Genomic DNA, 19,213 nt, shown 5'->3' on the forward strand with positions numbered 1-19,213 from the left:
CTGATGGCACTGAAGGAGTTCACCTGACCAGGTATCACAGACACCAATACACTTCACAGTCTGGCCTCCAGGGGGAGCTAAGGGTACTATGTATTAGGCCACTCCTCACAATCTGGTAAAACTGGGGGTTGGATAGGAAGTTAGGGAGAAGCTGACTGGGAATCGAACAGGCAACATCCTGTGGCAGAGGGTGTTGCGGGGAGAGACTCAGGGTGGTCCCTGTCAGGGGTGGGATCCTGGCAGAGACCTAGCAAACTGAGAGAACGTTACGGGACCGCGCCTGCACGAGATAGCGGCGGTGCCCTAAGAAAGGACAAGAAGCGAGGTTTATTGTGCTCAGTGAGAAACGAGATCAACGCAACAAGGAGAAATACCAGTAGGAGTCGTGCTGTAAGACGAGGCAACATCCTACTGAGGCGCGTAGCCGGTGGCCGGAACGCCGAGGAAGTACTAGGCTCCAAGCAATACTTCAAACCTACGGCAGGACAGTCAGCTATAGGCGGGCTGTCTCACACAAATCACCTACGAAGACATAGGGGGCAACAACAGGAGAAGGGCAACACTAGGGTCCAGGAAGAGCTCCGAGCCTACCCGTCATACGGGTGCGTCCTAGCCATATCACCTGGGGGACGAAGAAGAACATCAGAATCGAGTTGTGAGGGAACTTCAGAAACAGACACAACAGTTGTGGGGACTATCCCGTAAGCACAGCAGGGGAGGACCACAACACACAAGCGCTAGAAGGTAGGCACAGATTTCCACCTGCAAAGGGAACTCTGGAGGTGCCATCGGACCGGCCGGACTTGCGCAGCCTGGTTAACCGTATTCCGGACTGAGGATCCTGGAGCCTTCAGTAAAGAGGTAAAGAGGCTACAACCTGGTGTCCTCGTTATTTACTGTGACCAGCACTGCCCCGCACTACCACCACCATCACCATCCACTCCTTTCATTGGGCGCCCCTCAGCAGGGTCACGGACCGGGTCTAGCCACCGTGACAACCCCAGAGCAGAGACTCAGAGGCCCGGTACTGGGTACCCCTCGGCCCTGCAGCAGTGGGGGCGCTACACAACCAAATATTAAGCTGAGGGTGCCAACAATTTTTTCCGGCCCATTTTGAGAGTTTTGTGTGAAATTATGTCCAAATTACCTCTTTTTTTTCCCTCAGTTTATTTGAGTTGTTCCTATACACAGAAAGGAAATAAACGTGTGTAACAAAACATTTCAGCCATCACTTTATATGTCCCCTGTCCTGCTACTGTTCTTTAAAACATGAAAAGATAAGCAATTATCTTTTACAGTCACTGGGAGGCAAAAACAAATGCATGTACAAAAAGCGGACCCAAAAGATGTCCAAACACATCAAATTAGGTGGAGACAGCAGAAAAGCGGCCTAAATTCACTTCACCATACAAATTGTAGCATGGCACAGCAGCAATCAGCCATTCATGAGGTATGGGCCAGCATTTACAGCTTTCAGTTGAACGTCAAAGTAAGATGAGGTGGGTGACGGATTGGTGTAGGCCTGCTGTGCTGGAAGCATTGATACCAAATGCAACAGCTCAACTGTTTTCAACTGCTTTCATGCTCAGCCACACTCCAGGGGCACAAATATCTGTTTCACAGACTACTATTGTCAGAAAAATCTAAGGATAGTAGTAATATGGGTAGTTGACTCAAAGGAAGTGGAGGCCTTACAATCTCGGATGCCTACTGCTACAGGCAACACGCAAGAAGGAGACCCAACCAGGAGTCTACACATTTACCAAAATTATTGGTAGACACCACTGAAATGGCATCAATTTTACCACAGTGCAAATAGTGTAATAGAGAACAATATCTCTTTCACTACAGCCAGCTCAGCAGATGGGGAGACACAATCAGGACTCTCCGCATTTCCAAAAATTATTGGCAGACACCACCAAAGTGGCATAAATTTCACTATATTAGAAATAGTATAATAGGGACGGACATATCTTCCACTGCACTCAACCCATCACATGGACACCCAACCAGGAGTCTTCACATTTCCAAATAATAGGGCCTGACACCACCGAAGTAGCATCAATTTCGCAAGAGTAGAAATAGTATCATAGGGACCAACACATCTTCCTCTACAGCCAACCCTGCAGATGTAAACCAACTATGACTGTTAGATGTTAACATTAATTTGTGTTAACATCTGCAACAGCTGCAGCAACATCAGGCACAGAAGCCACCCTAAAGATATCACAGAGTGCAGTTATGTGAGATTAATGCAGCACACTAGGGAATGCAACATCGCCTAGTCTGTACAGTCTGCGATTGGGGTGCAAAAGTCCTTTGAGAATCATGACTTGTTCATCTTGATGAAAGTCTGGTGGTCTACACTTTCAGGTGACTGCTTGCTGCACATATCTTTCAGGATACCACCAGCAGCGCTGGCTGCTGGGCATGATAAAACCTCCAAGGCGTGTAAGGCGAGCTCAGGTCACTCATCCACTTTGGAAGACCAAAATGTGAAAGGGTCTAAACCCTCCCTGATGGTATTGATATTCAGTTCTAGATACTCCTACACCATCCTCTCCATTTGTTCACCATGTGTAAGGCTATGTGCACACGTCTGGAATTGCAGCAGAAATTTCCGCAGCAATTCCGGAACTCCCTGCTGCGGGAAAAATGCATGTGGAATTGGCATGCGTTTTCCCACTAAAGACTAGCGTTTTACAAGCATAATTAGCTTGCAGAATGCTAGCGTTTTCCAAGCAATCTGTAGCATCGCTTGGAAAACTGATTGACAGGTTGGTCACACTTGTCAAACATAGTGTTTGACAAGTGTGACCAACTTTTTACTATTGATGCTGCCTATGCAGCGTCAATAGTAAAAAGATATAATGTTAAAAATAATAATTAAAAAAAAAAAAAATCGTGACAATTCTCACCTTCTGGCGTCCCCGCAGCATTCCTGATGCTCGCAATGCTCCCGTTCCCAGTAATGCATTGCGAGAATGACCTGTGATGACGTAGCCGCACTTGATCCACTTACTTCCTGCATGGAGGGCATAGCCCCATGCGGAAATTAAGCGGAACAATGCATTCCTATGTGTGCAGAACCCCCGCGATTCCGCACAAAGAATGAATATGCTGCGTTTTTTCCAGAATGCAATTCCACCACGGAAAAAAACGCAGCATATGCACAAAAATTGCAGATTGCATTCTAATAATAGGATGCTTAATGTATGCCACTCGAAAAATCCTGAACGTATGCACATAGCCTAAGACCTGGACTCTGTTGTACTGGTGCACGAGCTGGTCTAAAAAAAAAAAGTGTCAAACGACTCACAGAAATTGCTTCTTCTACTTACAATACTGCAGCTGCTGCTAATGTTTTAGCATTGATGAGCCGGAGGTTGGAAGTCGACTCTAGAGCTGCGATGCACACTGTGCCTCACTGCTGTCTTGGGGAAAAGCTCTCTTAAGGTTGTGTAAAAGTGTGTTTCGATACTCCAGCATTCGTGGGTCCCTTTCCAGGGTGGGAAGCTTCTGGCAAAATTCAGATCTAACAGAGTGGCAACCCAGTAGTCGGCACTACTTCTAATCATAAGTATACTGAGTTCATGTTGCAGATAGTGCAGCAAGAAGGCACTCATGTGTCAAGCTCTTCCATGAGGTCCAAGCACATGCTGTGTTGGTGGTTTGGTAACACTGATGCCTGTTTCCTCCTTTCCCTCCTGCCAACCACGAACAACAGAGAGGATGAATATCCTTGTTCATCTCCTGACAGTTGCTAGCCCATCGCCTCTTCCTCCTCCATTAGTTCCTCGGCTCTTGCACCTTCACTAACAGTTTGTCTGTTATCACCAGCCCCCCTCGATTGCAGTCATCCACCCTCTCTTGGCACACGCCTGTGCGAAGACAGTCTTGAACTGTGAGACAATGTTATCCCTTCTGCATATTCTAAGACTACCACCTCCTCCTGCAGGCTATTCAAAGTCTGCTCCAACATATAGATGACTGGAATAGTAATGCTGATGACAGCATCGTCAGCGCTAACCATCTTAGCAGCCATTTCAAAACTGTGAAGAAGGGTGCAGAGGTCGTTAATCTGTGCCCACTCCATAAACTGTGCCCCATGTCCATACTGCATTGGACCAGGCTATAAGACATAACATACTGTGTGAGAGCTTGTTGCTGCTGCCACAGTTGCTGCAACATGTGCAGAATAGAATTCCACCTTGTTGTCACATCGAATATCTTCCTGTTAACTGGCATGGACAAAGACCTCAGTATCAATGCAAGTCGATGACCTGAGGGGTGCGAATGGCAGAAGTGAGCACACAGCTTTTTTTTCTGCAGCAGCTCACCTAGGCCAGGATAGTGGCAGAGAAAACGCTGTACCACCAGGTTGTGAACGCGAGCCATGCAAGACACGTGTGTGAGCTTGCTTCACTGTAGGGCCGCAACCAGGTTCACTATCGGACATGGTCTTCCCTTGATGCAGGTTCAGCTGAGACAGCCATTGCTTAAACTCAGCCTGGAGTGCCGTCCACAACTCTTCAGCTGCATGACTGTGATCTCCAAAGCATATAAATTTTAACACTGCCTGATTGTGGAGAGCCCTGGCTGCACAGTATGGAGGTGGTGGGGATTCGCTCTGCACTGTTGAAACGCTTGTCTCATTAAGGCAGAGGTGGAGGCCCTAGAGGAGGTGGAGGAGGCAGAAACAGTGGAGCAAGTGTGAAATATAGAGTTGTATCCTGCAAGCCTTGGGAATTCCAAGACGTGTGAACCAGCGCCTGCCCCCACATCCACCAGAGTCACACAATGCCCAGTCGGCGACTTATTCGCCCAAGTGTCTGGTGAAATGCACCCTGGCAGACATAGATTTAGTCAAGGAAGGGTGATGTTGTCTGTGACATGCTGGTGTAGCGCATGCACAGCTTTCTTAGAAAAGCAATGTTGACTGGGGGACTGCGACGACAATCGTCTCTCGGAAACTATCTGTATTTACCAGGTGGAAAGGCAGCATTTTCGTGGCCAACAGATTGGAGATGGTGGAGTTCAACCTTTTAGCTTTGTCATGCGTTGGAGGAAACAATCTTTTATGTGACCACAACTGTGGGACCAAGGGCTGGCTGCAGTGCTGAGAGAGGGCAGCGTACTGTGAGCCGGACAAACTGCTGGACCGTGAGGGAGGTACAGGCGGAGATTTTATGGTGGATTTTTAAGGCTGTGGTGTGCTCATTCTCTATCGGTCAAAAACAGCAGGTATGTTTGCTTCCATTACAGCTGATGGTGGGCTCTTTGTCAGCATGACTGAAGCGGTTAAAGAACCCGAGGTTCTGCGGTCGGAGACCTGTGTCACAATATTTGGCATGGTAACAGAGGAGGAGGAAGAAGTGGTAGATGCAATTGCTGGGGCGGATGATGGTTGAAGTCTGCTGGTCTGCATTTTTGCACAGTGGGATTCCCAGAGTAACGCATGTTGATTGCACATGTGAAGGTTCATACATGTCATAGTCAAATTATTGCACTTTTTACCTTGACTCAGTTTTTGTTGCAAAGTTGGCAGATTATGTTAGTTGGTACTTCCTTTGCGGTGTCAAAAAAGGCCCTGTCTAGGCAAACCTTGCCACCCATGCAAGCTGCTGACCCACGAACGCTGCAGGTCACAGACACAATTGTGGCTGAAGGTGCATTGCTTGTCGTGGCTACATCACTATGTGTCTGCGACATATGGTGCAATGTAACCTCCCTTCCTCCCTCCTCAGATGACCTACTCAGCTGTGCGCCTCTGTGTTCACGCCAACTGGGATTTATCACCTCATCATCATCTGTGTTATCACATTCCTCGCCCTTACAGTTGCCCTCCTCTTCTGGCCTGACAGCACAGTATAGTCCGCGTGAGCCTCAGATATGAGTCTCCTCAAGAACACCTCCTCCCAACAGCAGTTGATGTCTGGTCACGAGGGTAAGGATGCTGCTCGGACTCGACTTCATCCTGCCCCAGATCCAAGCTAAGAAAAATTTGGGCATCGGTGAAGATTTCCTCCTCTTGAATCTGTGAAGCTTTTGAGTGCACTTCTGATGCCCATGGCATAGAATGTGTGAACAGCACTTCAGCCTTACTCATCTGTGGTTCCCTACAGTCAGTTGTACGGTTGAAGATTTGTGACACGGGGGAAGTAAGTGTAATTTGGGTGCAACCTCTGTGGACTGTACTGTTTGTGATGTTGAGGTGGAGGAAGAGGAGGAGAGGCCACTTGAAGCTGCGCTTGCCATCCACTTGAGCACATGCTCTTTCTGTGCCTCATCAACAAGATGTACCGCTGTGCGTCTGCCAAAGAAATGTAGTAGAGTAGCCCATTCAGTAACAGAAGTTGTCTTTGCATAGGACGTGAAGTTGGTTCACTAGTGCTTTCATAAACATTACTACCTACACCACATACACCTTGAACACCAAGCCTAATCACCCTTCCACCACAACCTCCCTTTTTCCCAGTCATGTTGCTCAGAAAGTGTGGTAGGAGCACAGTATTGGCAACAAAAAAATTAGATTTTAAACTCTGCACCAGCTCTCCAAACAGCTGAATTTCAGCGTCAGTAAATGACAAGTTTAAGAAAGTGTTACTCACAGAAGAAAGAATTGGTTGAGTGTGGATGAGGCCTCTATGACAAAGAAGATATTCTCAAAGAAATTTTTAAATTAGATCTCCCCTACTGTATGACATCAGTAACAGAAGAATTTTTGGGGGGCCTGTGGATGATGCCTCTATAACCATAGAATAGATGCTACAAACAATTTCAAAGTAAGATGTCCCCTACTGTACAACGTTAGTAACTGAACAATATTTTTTGTTACTGTGGATGACGCCTGTATAACCAAGATTATATGCTCCAAACAATTTCAAAATCTTACCCTGCTGTTTCACGTTTGTTATGTGCAACATGCATAACTCTGCGCACACAACAATTTCACTGGCACAAAATTACAATGTGGGATAAGGCTGGCTGTATCATGTTTAGCAACAGAAAAAACTATATATTTTTTTTAATGTGCATGAGCTATGCACACTGGAATTTCACCACCACTAAATAACAAGGTAAGTTATGGCATGGTGAATCAGTATAGCAACTGCCCTCAAAAATATTTCTTCATGCACAGAAGCACAAATCATATATATATTGCTGCAAGGTCCATTTCAGCCACACAGGACACTATCTAGCTAAACTATCTGAGTAATAATCAACCGCCTAGCTAACTACCTAAAATCTAGCTGCCAACAGTGCCAGCGTCAAGAGCAGTGCCTCTGCACTGTTAGTGTCAAAATAGCGCTAAAACATATGAAGATTTCAGCAGCCATTGACACAAGCCATTGTGTTAGAACATTGTGGATTTTTCCTGCACCCTGATTGGCTAGCAGTAGTGTGCACACATAAGGTTAGAAAAAAAATTAAATTACTGTTTACAAGCACGCCGCTTCTCTGAGCTCTGCAAACTCCATACCCTCATCAAACACGTGCCCCACACTCATGATATACCACCATTATTGTAGCCAAAGTGCTGAAAATACTTTAGTGGCAACGCAAATATTATCACGCACTTTTTACCGAATGTCAGTTTGTTTTTCTGATTTTATAGAATTTTGCTTGTTTCCGATCACAGATCCAAATGTGCCATATTCATGTCGAATTTGTTTGGCAATTGCTTTTCAAACAAATTCATTCATCACTATTCTTGATGGCCAAAGGTACACACGATTCCTCCACTCAGTGTGGTGAGAGGCAGCTCAGGCATCCATTTTGGAGCATGGACATGTTGAGCTGTCATTATATTGTGATGAACAGCTCAGCGGTCCAATCTGATCTGAGGCTTAGGCATGCTGAACTCAGTGTGGTGAGTGGCAGTCCAGTCACCCAATCAGGGCTGGGGCATGCTGGGTTTCCTAAAGGTTCTGGGAAACTTGTGGGTCCGGTAGCCCACTCTAGAGGAATTGTGCTGTCACGATTCCTCCACTCAGTGTGGTGAGTGGTAGCTCCAATCTGGGGCAAGGGCGTGCTGAGCTGCTGAATGGCAGTCCAGGCACCCAATGAGGTCTGGGGCATGCTGGGTTTCCTACAGGAGTCTCCTGTTCTGAGTGACTCTCAAGCAATTTAGCTGGTTGATTGCCTCTAAGTTGTAGGTCTCTGCTCAAGTGGTGTGTGTCTCTATGTGCTTTAAGTTCTAGTATTCTGATCTTTGTTGCCCGACCTTAGATTTGCCTTTGACCATCCAGTTGCCTGGCCGCTTTTATCTTCATCCGCTACCTTTTTGAATTTCTTACCCCATACTGTGACCTGACTACGCCTTTGCCTCACCCCTCTGTTTATGACGTAGCCTTCTGGCTCTCATCCTCTGACTCCTTGACTTCCCCAACTCAAGGCTTGTCCGTGAGTAATGTCACATTACTACCTGGCCTGTACATCTGTACATTTGACTTTTTCACCAGCATGGATCCTGTTCACAGGCTGTGTGACCAGGTGGCAAATCTGAAACAGATGATTCTGGATCTGGCTAAAGAATACCAGACTTGAATCGTCACAAAATCAGTAGCAGAGTCGATAACTACGGTAATTTGAAATCTTGCTATAGCTCTCCACTGACGACTGTGGCTGTGAAGGTACCTTCTTACGTACAGTTGGTCTCTCCTGAACCTGTGATGGGCCTTCCTGATAAATGTTCCCAAGAGGGAAAAAAAAACAGTTTAGGGTGTTCAGGGAGAGCTGTAGGCTATTTTATACCCTGCGACCTCTGTCTTCAGGGGATAAGTTTGAGTGGGTGGAGATACTCATGTTCCTATTGAAAAGGGCTCTATGACCTGGATATTTTCTTTATACCCACATGCCCCAGAATGGTCTTCTGTTAACATATTTTTTGATGCCTTAGGTTTGATCTTTGATAAACCCGAAAGGATCCAGGTCGCTGAGGCAAAGATCATGAACCTGGTACAGGACGGCTGCACTACTGAGGACTACGGGACCGATTTCTGGCAATGTTCCACTGATGTTCTATGCATGATGAATGATGCAGCTCTCAGGTGCAACTTCCTCTTAAAGATGCTCTGGTTCTTCACGATTCCCCTAGTTCTCTGATGGATGCGTTGACCTAGGCCGTACGGATGGACTGCAGAATTCATGAAAGATATGGTGAGCAGCAGGGTGCCAGTTATATTCCTCCATAGCAGGTCCTTTTACCAGTGGTGGAGCCATTGGAGGCTGGAGTTGCCAGTTTTTGTGCTGTGGAGAAAGATGCAGACATGATCTTGGACTCTACTAAATTGTCATCTTGCAGGACATTTTTTTAAAGGACTGTCCAACTCGCCCTCCCAAGCAGACAAGCCATCAGGAAAATGCCTAAGTGTGGGTGATTGTCATTTGGGTCACCCAGACATTCAGGTAACTTTTTTTCCTCAGATATAGCACTGCTTAATACGTTTTATACTTCAAGAACCAGGTATTGTCAGCATTGGCTTTCATTGAATGAAGGTCTGCAGCCAACTTTATTGATTGGAGATTGGTTCTGAAATTAGGATTAGGGATAGCTAGTCTGGAAAAATCCATTAAAATTTTTGACATTGACAAAATACCGCTACTTCCAAACTTTATTAAGTAACGGTGGTATTCATGCTTCAAATGGGAACGCTTCACTCTGAATTTATTTCCTGTCTTGTCATGGAGAATCTGGGCAGCAACTAACAGAATCGTTTTTAACAGGAGAGAAATGTAAAGTCCTACATCTGGGCAAGAAAAATGAAAAAGCACATACAAAATGGGAGGAATAGGCCTAAGCAACAGCACATGTGAAAAAGACTTGGGTATACTAATAGATCACAGACTGCACATGAGTCAACAGTGTGATGCAGCAGCAAAATAGGCAAACACAATTTTGGGTTGCATTAACAGAAACATACAGTCTAGATCACTTGAAGTAATTCTTCCCCTCTATTCCTCTTTGGTCTGACCTAATCTGGAAGGCTGTTCTAGGCACCATATTTTAAAAAAGACATGAACAAACTGTAGAAAATTAAGAGAAGAGCGACCAGAATGGTGACCGGTCTGCAAACAATGTCCTATGAAGAACGGTAAGGGGCTTTGGGAATGTTTAACTTGCAAAAGAGAAGGCTGAGAGGAAACTTAACTTTCTACAGATTCAATCTTAAAGGCATGTCCTACTGTAAAGGGATCAGCTTTATTTTCACTTGCACAAGGAAATACTAGAAGCAATGGGATGTAACTGAATGGGAGGAGTCACAGATTAGATATTGGAAAAATCTTTTTGACAGTGAGGGTGATCAAAAAGTAGGAAAGACTGCCACGAGAGGTGATTTTACCCTTCACCATGACAGCACCCACTGGAGAGAGAGGGATCTACCCCAAGGAACAGGAAACCTACAGAAGAGAATAAAAGGGGCGGTCCGCCTCTCTTCCTCAGTTTAGGTTTCCTGTTCCTAAGGGAACCTCAGGATAATTCCACAGGAGAACATACCTGGTCGGGGCATCCGCCTGTGCGGTCTCTGCGAGAATGGCAGGTGTTGCGGTCCAGATGCAGCATCGGGGGAGTTCCCGTTAGACGGCTCCCCTCTCGTCTGATGGATACAGTGAGGACCGGGTCCAGGGGAGGCCGCCCGGTCTCACTGAGAAGCTCTGCGGGAAAAGTGCGGGCTGAAAAATGGCCCCGGGACGCCGGCTGGGATATGGGAGGTCCGGGTGTCCGCCGCACAGGCTCCAGCAGCCGAGACGCCGGATAAAGCGGCGTTCCATTACGCTGGCCGAGGTAGGAAGCGTGGCCGCGCATGCGCCGAACAGCGCAAGGTTCTTGCCTGGCCCGGAAGGGATCATAGAACTTCTGGGGCATACAAAACAGCGGTGGGGGAAAGCGCGGTATGCGCATGCGCAGTATACTGCCATAAAAAAAACAAAAAAACCCCGGATCTTAAGGAAATGGCTTTTAAAGGGAGATTGTTGCGGGAAGACAGAGATGCAACATGTCAGCCCCAGGCAAGACGGTGGACCCAGCAGGGGATTCAGCCAGCAGGAGGTCCTCAGATGTAAGCTGTAAAAGTGATACCGTGGACTCTAGATCCAGGACGACGCTTCGGCCACCTGATCCGGTACCAAAGAGCTTCACGGGGTGAGTGTTACCTCTCTATCTATTAAGCTGACACTATTTTCTGCCATATTCCCCCCCCCAGGCCAAAAAGAAATAAAAATTCAAGCATAAACAGTGTGCTTTATGTGATCATCCTCTCCCAGATTCCTACCCCAAAAAGCTCTGCAAGCAATGTATTAGTGAAACCATGCAAAGTCCATCTATGTCAGTTACGGATATATGGGCCATAATTAGAGAAGAATTACAAACCATCACCCAAGCCAGCGCACCCCTTAAAAAAAACTAGCAAAGGAAAAGTAGCAACCAGCTCCGATTCTGATAATGATCAAATAGTCGACTTGGACTCCTCACACGCATCATCCTCATCTTCATCACCATTAGATATTGAAGGTCGGTCATGTTTTCCTCTTGAAGGGGTAGACAATTTAGTAAAATCAATCAGAAGCACAATAGGTTGTAAAGAAACAAAAGATGACCAGACCATACAAGATATAATGTTTGCGGGGTTAGCGGAGAGGAAACGGAGAGCTTTCCCAGTAATCCCAGCAGTTAAGGCATTAATAAAGAGAGAATGGGAAAAACAGTGTCAAAGATGTTTTCTCCCATCAGCCTCCAAGAGAAAATACCCCTTTAGTGATGATGAATTAATATCATGGACTAAGATCCCTAAAGTGGACGCAGCGGTCGCCTCCACTTCAAAGCAATCCACCTTACCAGTTGAGGATGCAGGCCTACTTTCTGATCCTCTTGACCGGAAAGCAGAGTCATCATTAAAGAGATCATGGGAAGCTCCACAGGTACAGTATATTCAAGCCGGCAATTGCCAGTACATGCACTGCTACATCGATGCTTGTCTGGATTGATCAATTAGACCAACAAATTGCGAGATGCTATACCATTGATTAGAGGGGCAGCAGCCTTCATGGCTGATGCATCAGCTGATTCACTACGCCTTGCAGCAAGATCAGCGGGTCTAGTGAATAATGCCAGACGAGCCTTATGGATGAAAAGTTGGAAAGGGGACATGTAGTCGAAAACCAAGATCTGTGCTATCCCATGTGAGGGCCAGTTTCTCTTTGGAAAAGCTCTGGAGGATATCCTCAAAAAGGCAAAAGAAAGGAAAAAAGCTTTCCCTGACCCCTCAATTCCTTTCTATAGGAAGACTTTCAGAAGGAGACCATTCGGGAAAAAAAGACAGAGTGAAAGGTCAATGCGGTGGGCCACAAAAGAAGAAAAGCAGAGGGGTACTATGTTTAAGGGACCACCTTCCGCAGAGATAATAAATATTAAAACACCGGTCACCCCAGTAGGCGGTAGACTAAAATTATTCTTCCCACAATGGGAAAAAATATCATCAAGTTCGTGGATTCTGAATATCATCAAAGAAGGAATTAAGATAGAATTCCTCCAAATTCCCAACGATTCATTTATTATAACAACCCTCAGATCACCGATACAAAAAAGGGTCCCTTGAACTAGAGATTCAAAGCCTGATAGATAAAAATGTATTAGTGAGAGTTCCAAAGGGACAAGAAGGTAGTGGTTTCTATTCTCCATTATTTCTAATCCCTAAGCCCGATGGTTCATTGAGAACAATTATAAATCTGAAAAAGCTCAACACATCTATTCAAAATCATAAATTTAAAATGGAATCCATTAGATCTATCATTAAGCTCCTTTTTCCAAACTGTAAGATGGGGGGGTATTGATTTAAAAGATGCATATTACCATCTCCCTATCCATAACAGATACCAAAGATACTTCAGGGTCGCAGTAACACTCGAAGGGGAAATCCATCATTTCCAGTACACGGCTATGCCCTTTGGCCTCTCCACGGCACCAAGGATCTTCACCAAAGTGATGTTAGAGGTGATGGCCTACCTTCGTCAAAAGGACACTTTAATCATCCCCTACTTGGATGACTTTTTAGTTGTCGGAAATTCGACCCTTCACTGTGCTAAATGCTTAGCTTACACTGTCTCATCTTTACAGGACCTGGGCTTGGATCATCAACTTCGAAAAATCCAGACTTATCTTACTTTCCCTCCAGACATTTTTAGGGTTTCATCTAGATTCTACAAAACAAAGATGTCTACTCCCTCAGGTAAAAATATTACTAATAAGAAAAAAAGTAACTGCTGCGATTGATGAACCTCGAATGTCCCTAAGGGAAGGAATGTCCTTGTTAGGATCTCTTTCTTCCTGTACTCCAGCTGTCCAGTGGGCACAATACCATACCCAGACACTGCAACATCAAATTCTTAGGGAAGAGAAAAAACTTCTTGGTCACCTCGAATCAAAGATAACCTTGTCGCAGGAAGTTCTAGCTTCCTTAATATGGTGGTTAGATAGTAAACATTTAGCGGGGGTGTTCCTTGGGTAATAACACCATCCCATACTTTAACTACTGATGTTAGTCCCCACGGGTGGGGCGCACATATGGGAGATAGTTTCTGCCAGGGAATATGGAATAAAGAGGAAATCCGATATTCATCTAATCTAAAAGAACTAAATGCAGTTACTTATGCATTATGTAAATTTCTTCCACAGCTTCAAGGAAAACATGTCAGAATCTTTTCAGACAACACTACTACAGTGGCATACCTAAACAAACAAGGGGGTACTCGATCAGATGCTCTGTCTTCCGCAGAAAAGATCTTGAGCCTGGATGAAAAACATCTGCTGTCTCTCTCTCTCTGCCCTTCACATCAACGGAGAGAACAATCAACATGCGGACTTCCTAAGTCGATACACTCTACAACAGGGAGAATGGTGCCTAAATCCTCGCATTTTCCACAAGATAGCATTACTATGGGGCCATCCTCAGATAGACCTGTTCACTACGAGACAAAACAGACAAGTGCAGAAGTTTGCATCTCGGACCACCCGGACATTCTAGACGCTCTTCAAATACCTTGGAAATTCAATCTAGCATATGCCTTCCCTCCGATAATTCTACTTCCTCAAGTCATACGGAAAATCAGAGAAGAGCAGGCCAGGATAATATTAATAGCACCATTTTGGCCCAAGAGACCATGGTTCTCGTGCCTACAAACAATGTCAGTGACAGACCCATGGGTCCTTTCCTCAATCCCAGACCTACTCTCTCAGGGACCTTTCTTCCACCCCCAAGTGGACAACCTCCACCTGATGGCCTGGAATTTGAAAGGCAGATACTAAGTTCTAGGGGTTTTTCAAAGGGACTAATCAATACACTCCTGCATAGCAGAAAACCATCTACTACAAAGATCTATGCCAAAATATGGAAAAAATGTCTTCAGTTTCATACAAATTCCGACCCCTCAGAAATCTCGATAAGACCTATCTTAGAATTCCTACAAAAAGAGAAAGAGTTAGGTCTTTCTGCAAATACACTAAAGGTCCACGTATTCGATCTAGGCGCCCTCTATGGCCATAATGTTGCAGGGAATAAATGGGTGTCCCGTTTTATCATGGCCTGTGAACGAGTTACTCCTGTCCACATACCTAGAGTATCTCCCTGGGATCTAAACCTAGTCCTAGACTCTCTAAAAGAACCTCCATTTGAGCCTATAGATACAGCATCTCTAAAACACCTGTCACTAAAAGCAGACTTCTTAGTAGCACTAACATCGGCAAGGAGAGTCAGCGACATTCAGGCCCTATCAATAGATCCACCCTTCTGTTATGGTTCTCAATGGCAAGAGAACATAGCCCAGCAAACATAAGAACTAGCTCTTGGAAGGATGGAAACTAAACTGACCATGAACTAAACCTGCCGCACAACTAACAGTAGCCGGGTAGCGTAGCCTGCGTTTTATCCCTAGACGCCCAGCGCCGGCCGGAGGACTAACTAATCCTGGCAGAGGAAAATATAGTCCTGGCTCACCTCTAGAGAAATTTCCCCGAAAGGCAGACAGAGGCCCCCACAAATATTGGCGGTGATTTTAGATGAAATGACAAACGTAGTATGAAAATAGGTTTAGCAAAATTGAGGTCCGCTTACTAGATAGCAGGAAGACAGAACGGGCACTTTCATGGTCAGCTAAAAACCCTATCAAAACACCATCCTGAAATTACTTTAAGACTCTAGTATTAACTCATAACATCAGAGTGGCAATTTCAGATCACAAGAGCTTTCCAGACACAGAAACGAAACTACAGCTGTGAACTGGAACAAAATGCAAAAACAAACAAGGACTAAAGTCCAACTTAGCTGGGAGTTGTCTAGCAGCAGGAACATGCACAGAAAGGCTTCTGATTACAATGTTGACCGGCATGGAAGTGACAGAGGAGCAAGGCTAAATAGCGACTCCCACATCCTGATGGAAACAGGTGAACAGAGAGGATGATGCACACCAGTTCAATTCCACCAGTGGCCACCGGGGGAGCCCAAAATCCAATTTCACAACAGTACCCCCCCTCAAGGAGGGGGCACCGAACCCTCACCAGAACCACCAGGGCGATCAGGATGAGCCCTATGAAAGGCACGGACCAAATCGGAGGCATGAACATCAGAGGCAGTCACCCAAGAATTATCCTCCTGACCGTATCCCTTCCACTTGACCAGATACTGGAGTCTCCGTCTGGAAACACGGGAGTCCAAGATTTTTTCCACAACGTACTCCAACTCGCCCTCAACCAACACCGGAGCAGGAGGCTCAACGGAAGGCACAACCGGTACCTCATACCTGCGCAACAATGACCGATGAAAAACATTATGAATAGAAAAAGATGCAGGGAGGTCCAAACGGAAGGACACAGGGTTAAGAATCTCCAATATCTTGTACGGGCCGATGAACCGAGGCTTAAACTTGGGAGAAGAAACCCTCATAGGGACAAAACGAGAAGACAACCACACCAAGTCCCCAACACAAAGCCGAGGACCAACCCGACGCCGGCGGTTGGCAAAAAGCTGAGTCTTCTCCTGGGACAACTTCAAATTGTCCACTACCTGCCCCCAAATCTGATGCAACCTCTCCACCACAGCATCCACTCCAGGACAATCCGAAGATTCCACCTGACCAGAAGAAAATCGAGGATGAAACCCCGAATTACAGAAAAAGGGAGACACCAAGGTGGCAGAGCTGGCCCGATTATTGAGGGCAAACTCCGCTAAAGGCAAAAAAGCAACCCAATCATCCTGATCCGCAGACACAAAACACCTCAAATATGTCTCCAAGGTCTGATTCGTCCGCTCGGTCTGGCCATTAGTCTGAGGATGGAAAGCAGACGAGAAAGACAAATCTATGCCCATCCTAGCACAGAATGCTCGCCAAAATCTAGACACGAATTGGGTACCTCTGTCAGAAACGATATTCTCCGGAATACCATGCAAACGGACCACATTTTGAAAAAACAGAGGAACCAACTCGGAAGAAGAAGGCAACTTAGGCAGGGGAACCAAATGGACCATCTTAGAGAAACGATCACACACCACCCAGATGACAGACATCTTCTGAGAAACAGGAAGATCCGAAATAAAATCCATCGAGATGTGCGTCCAGGGCCTCTTCGGGATAGGCAAGGGCAACAACAATCCACTAGTCCGAGAACAACAAGGCTTGGCCCGAGCACAAACGTCACAAGACTGCACAAAGCCTCGCACATCTCGAGACAGGGAAGGCCACCAGAAGGACCTTGCCACCAAATCCCTGGTACCAAAGATTCCAGGATGACCTGCCAACGCAGAAGAATGAACCTCAGAAATGACTTTACTGGTCCAATCATCAGGAACAAACAGTCTACCAGGTGGGCAACGATCAGGTCTATCCGCCTGAAACTCCTGCAAGGCCCGCCGCAGGTCTGGAGAAACGGCAGACAATATCACTCCATCCTTAAGGATACCTGTAGGTTCAGAATTACCAGGGGAGTCAGGCTCAAAACTCCTAGAAAGGGCATCCGCCTTAACATTCTTAGACCCCGGCAGGTAGGACACCACAAAATCAAACCGAGAGAAAAACAACGACCAGCGCGCCTGTCTAGGATTCAGGCGTCTGGCGGACTCAAGATAAATTAGATTTTTGTGGTCAGTCAATACCACCACCTGATGTCTAGCCCCCTCAAGCCAATGACGCCACTCCTCAAAAGCCCACTTCATGGCCAAAAGCTCCCGATTCCCAACATCATAATTCCGCTCGGCGGGCGAAAATTTACGCGAGAAAAAAGCACAAGGTCTCATCACGGAGCAATCGGAACTTCTCTGCGACAAAACCGCCCCAGCTCCGATTTCAGAAGCGTCGATCTCAACCTGAAAAGGAAGAGCAACATCAGGCTGACGCAACACAGGGGCGGAAGAAAAGCGGCGCTTAAGCTCCCGAAAGGCCTCCACAGCAGCAGGGGACCAATCAGCAACATCAGCACCCTTCTTAGTCAAATCAGTCAATGGTTTAACAACGTCAGAAAAACCAGCAATAAATCGACGATAAAAGTTAGCAAAGCCCAAAAATTTCTGAAGACTCTTAAGAGAAGAGGGTTGCGTCCAATCACAAATAGCCTGAACCTTAACAGGAACCATCTCGATGGAAGAGGGGGAAAAAATATATCCCAAAAAGGAAATCTTTTGAACCCCAAAAACGCACTTAGAACCCTTCACACACAAGGAATTAGACCGCAAAACCTGAAAAACCCTCCTGACCTGCTGGACATGAGAGTCCCAGTCATCCGAAAAAATCAAAATATCATCCAGATACACAATCATAAATTTATCCAAATAATCACGGAAAATGTCATGCATAAAGGACTGAAAGACTGAAGGGGCATTTGAAAGACCAAAAGGCATCACCAAATACTCAAAGTGGCCCTCGGGCGTATTAAATGCGGTTTTCCACTCATCCCCCTGCTTAATTCGCACCAAATTATACGCCCCACGGAGATCTATCTTAGAGAACCACTTGGCCCCCTTTATGCGAGCAAACAAATCAGTCAGCAGTGGCAACGGATATTGATATTTAACCGTGATTTTATTCAAAAGCCGATAATCAATGCACGGCCTCAAAGAGCCATCTTTCTTAGCCACAAAGAAAAAACCGGCTCCTAAGGGAGATGACGAAGGACGAATATGTCCCTTTTCCAAGGACTCCTTTATATATTCTCGCATAGCAGCATGTTCAGGCACAGACAGATTAAATAAACGACCCTTAGGGTATTTACTACCCGGAATCAAATCTATGGCACAATCGCACTCCCGGTGCGGAGGTAATGAACCAAGCTTAGGTTCTTCAAAAACGTCACGATATTCAGTCAAGAATTCAGGAATCTCAGAGGGAATAGATGATGAAATGGAAACCACAGGTACGTCCCCATGCGTCCCCTTACATCCCCAGCTTAACACAGACATAGCTTCCCAGTCAAGGACTGGGTTATGAGATTGCAGCCATGGCAATCCAAGCACCAACACATCATGTAGGTTATACAGCACAAGAAAGCGAATAATCTCCTGGTGATCCGGATTAATCCGCATAGTTACTTGTGTCCAGTATTGTGGTTTATTGCTAGCCAATGGGGTGGAGTCAATCCCCTTCAGGGGTATAGGAGTTTCAAGAGGCTCCAAATCATACCCACAGCGTTTGGCAAAGGACCAATCCATAAGACTCAAAGCGGCGCCAGAGTCGACATAGGCATCCGCGGTAATAGATGATAAAGAACAAATCAGGGTCACAGATAGAATAAACTTAGACTGTAAAGTGCCAATTGAAACAGACTTATCAAGCTTCTTAGTACGCTTAGAGCATGCTGATATAACATGAGTTGAATCACCGCAATAGAAGCACAACCCATTTTTTCGTCTAAAATTCTGCCGTTCACTTCTGGACAGAATTCTATCACATTGCATATTCTCTGGCGTCTTCTCAGTAGACACCGCCAAATGGTGCACAGGTTTGCGCTCCCGCAGACGCCTATCGATCTGGATAGCCATTGTCATGGACTCATTCAGACCCGCAGGCACAGGGAACCCCACCATAACATCCTTAATGGCATCAGAGAGACCCTCTCTGAAATTCGCCATCAGGGCGCACTCATTCCACTGAGTAAGCACAGCCCATTTACGGAATTTCTGGCAGTATATTTCAGCTTCGTCTTGCCCCTGAGATAGGGACATCAAGGCCT

The 19,213-nt window shown here is 46.0% G+C and overlaps 1 protein-coding gene across 4 annotated transcripts in view; it reads left to right on the plus strand.

Annotated features, from left to right (window-relative positions):
- LOC143784732 (excitatory amino acid transporter 1-like) overlaps window positions 1-19,213 on the plus strand; it is a 213,159-nt gene that overhangs the window by 46,811 nt on the left and 147,135 nt on the right. Inside the window, exon 2 of one of the 4 annotated variants that reach the window (XM_077273318.1) lies at window positions 8,903-9,162. The exons of 2 other annotated variants lie outside the window; for them this stretch is intronic. The gene's annotated coding sequence lies outside the window, so the exon portion shown is untranslated. Of the gene's footprint in view, window positions 1-8,902; window positions 9,163-9,323; window positions 9,412-19,213 lie in introns of those variants that run through there. One more of the 4 variants, XM_077273328.1, reaches the window with a different exon arrangement.

This window comes from Ranitomeya variabilis, chromosome 1, assembly GCF_051348905.1.
Source record: "Ranitomeya variabilis isolate aRanVar5 chromosome 1, aRanVar5.hap1, whole genome shotgun sequence".
Classification (NCBI taxonomy): Eukaryota; Metazoa; Chordata; class Amphibia; order Anura; family Dendrobatidae; genus Ranitomeya; species Ranitomeya variabilis.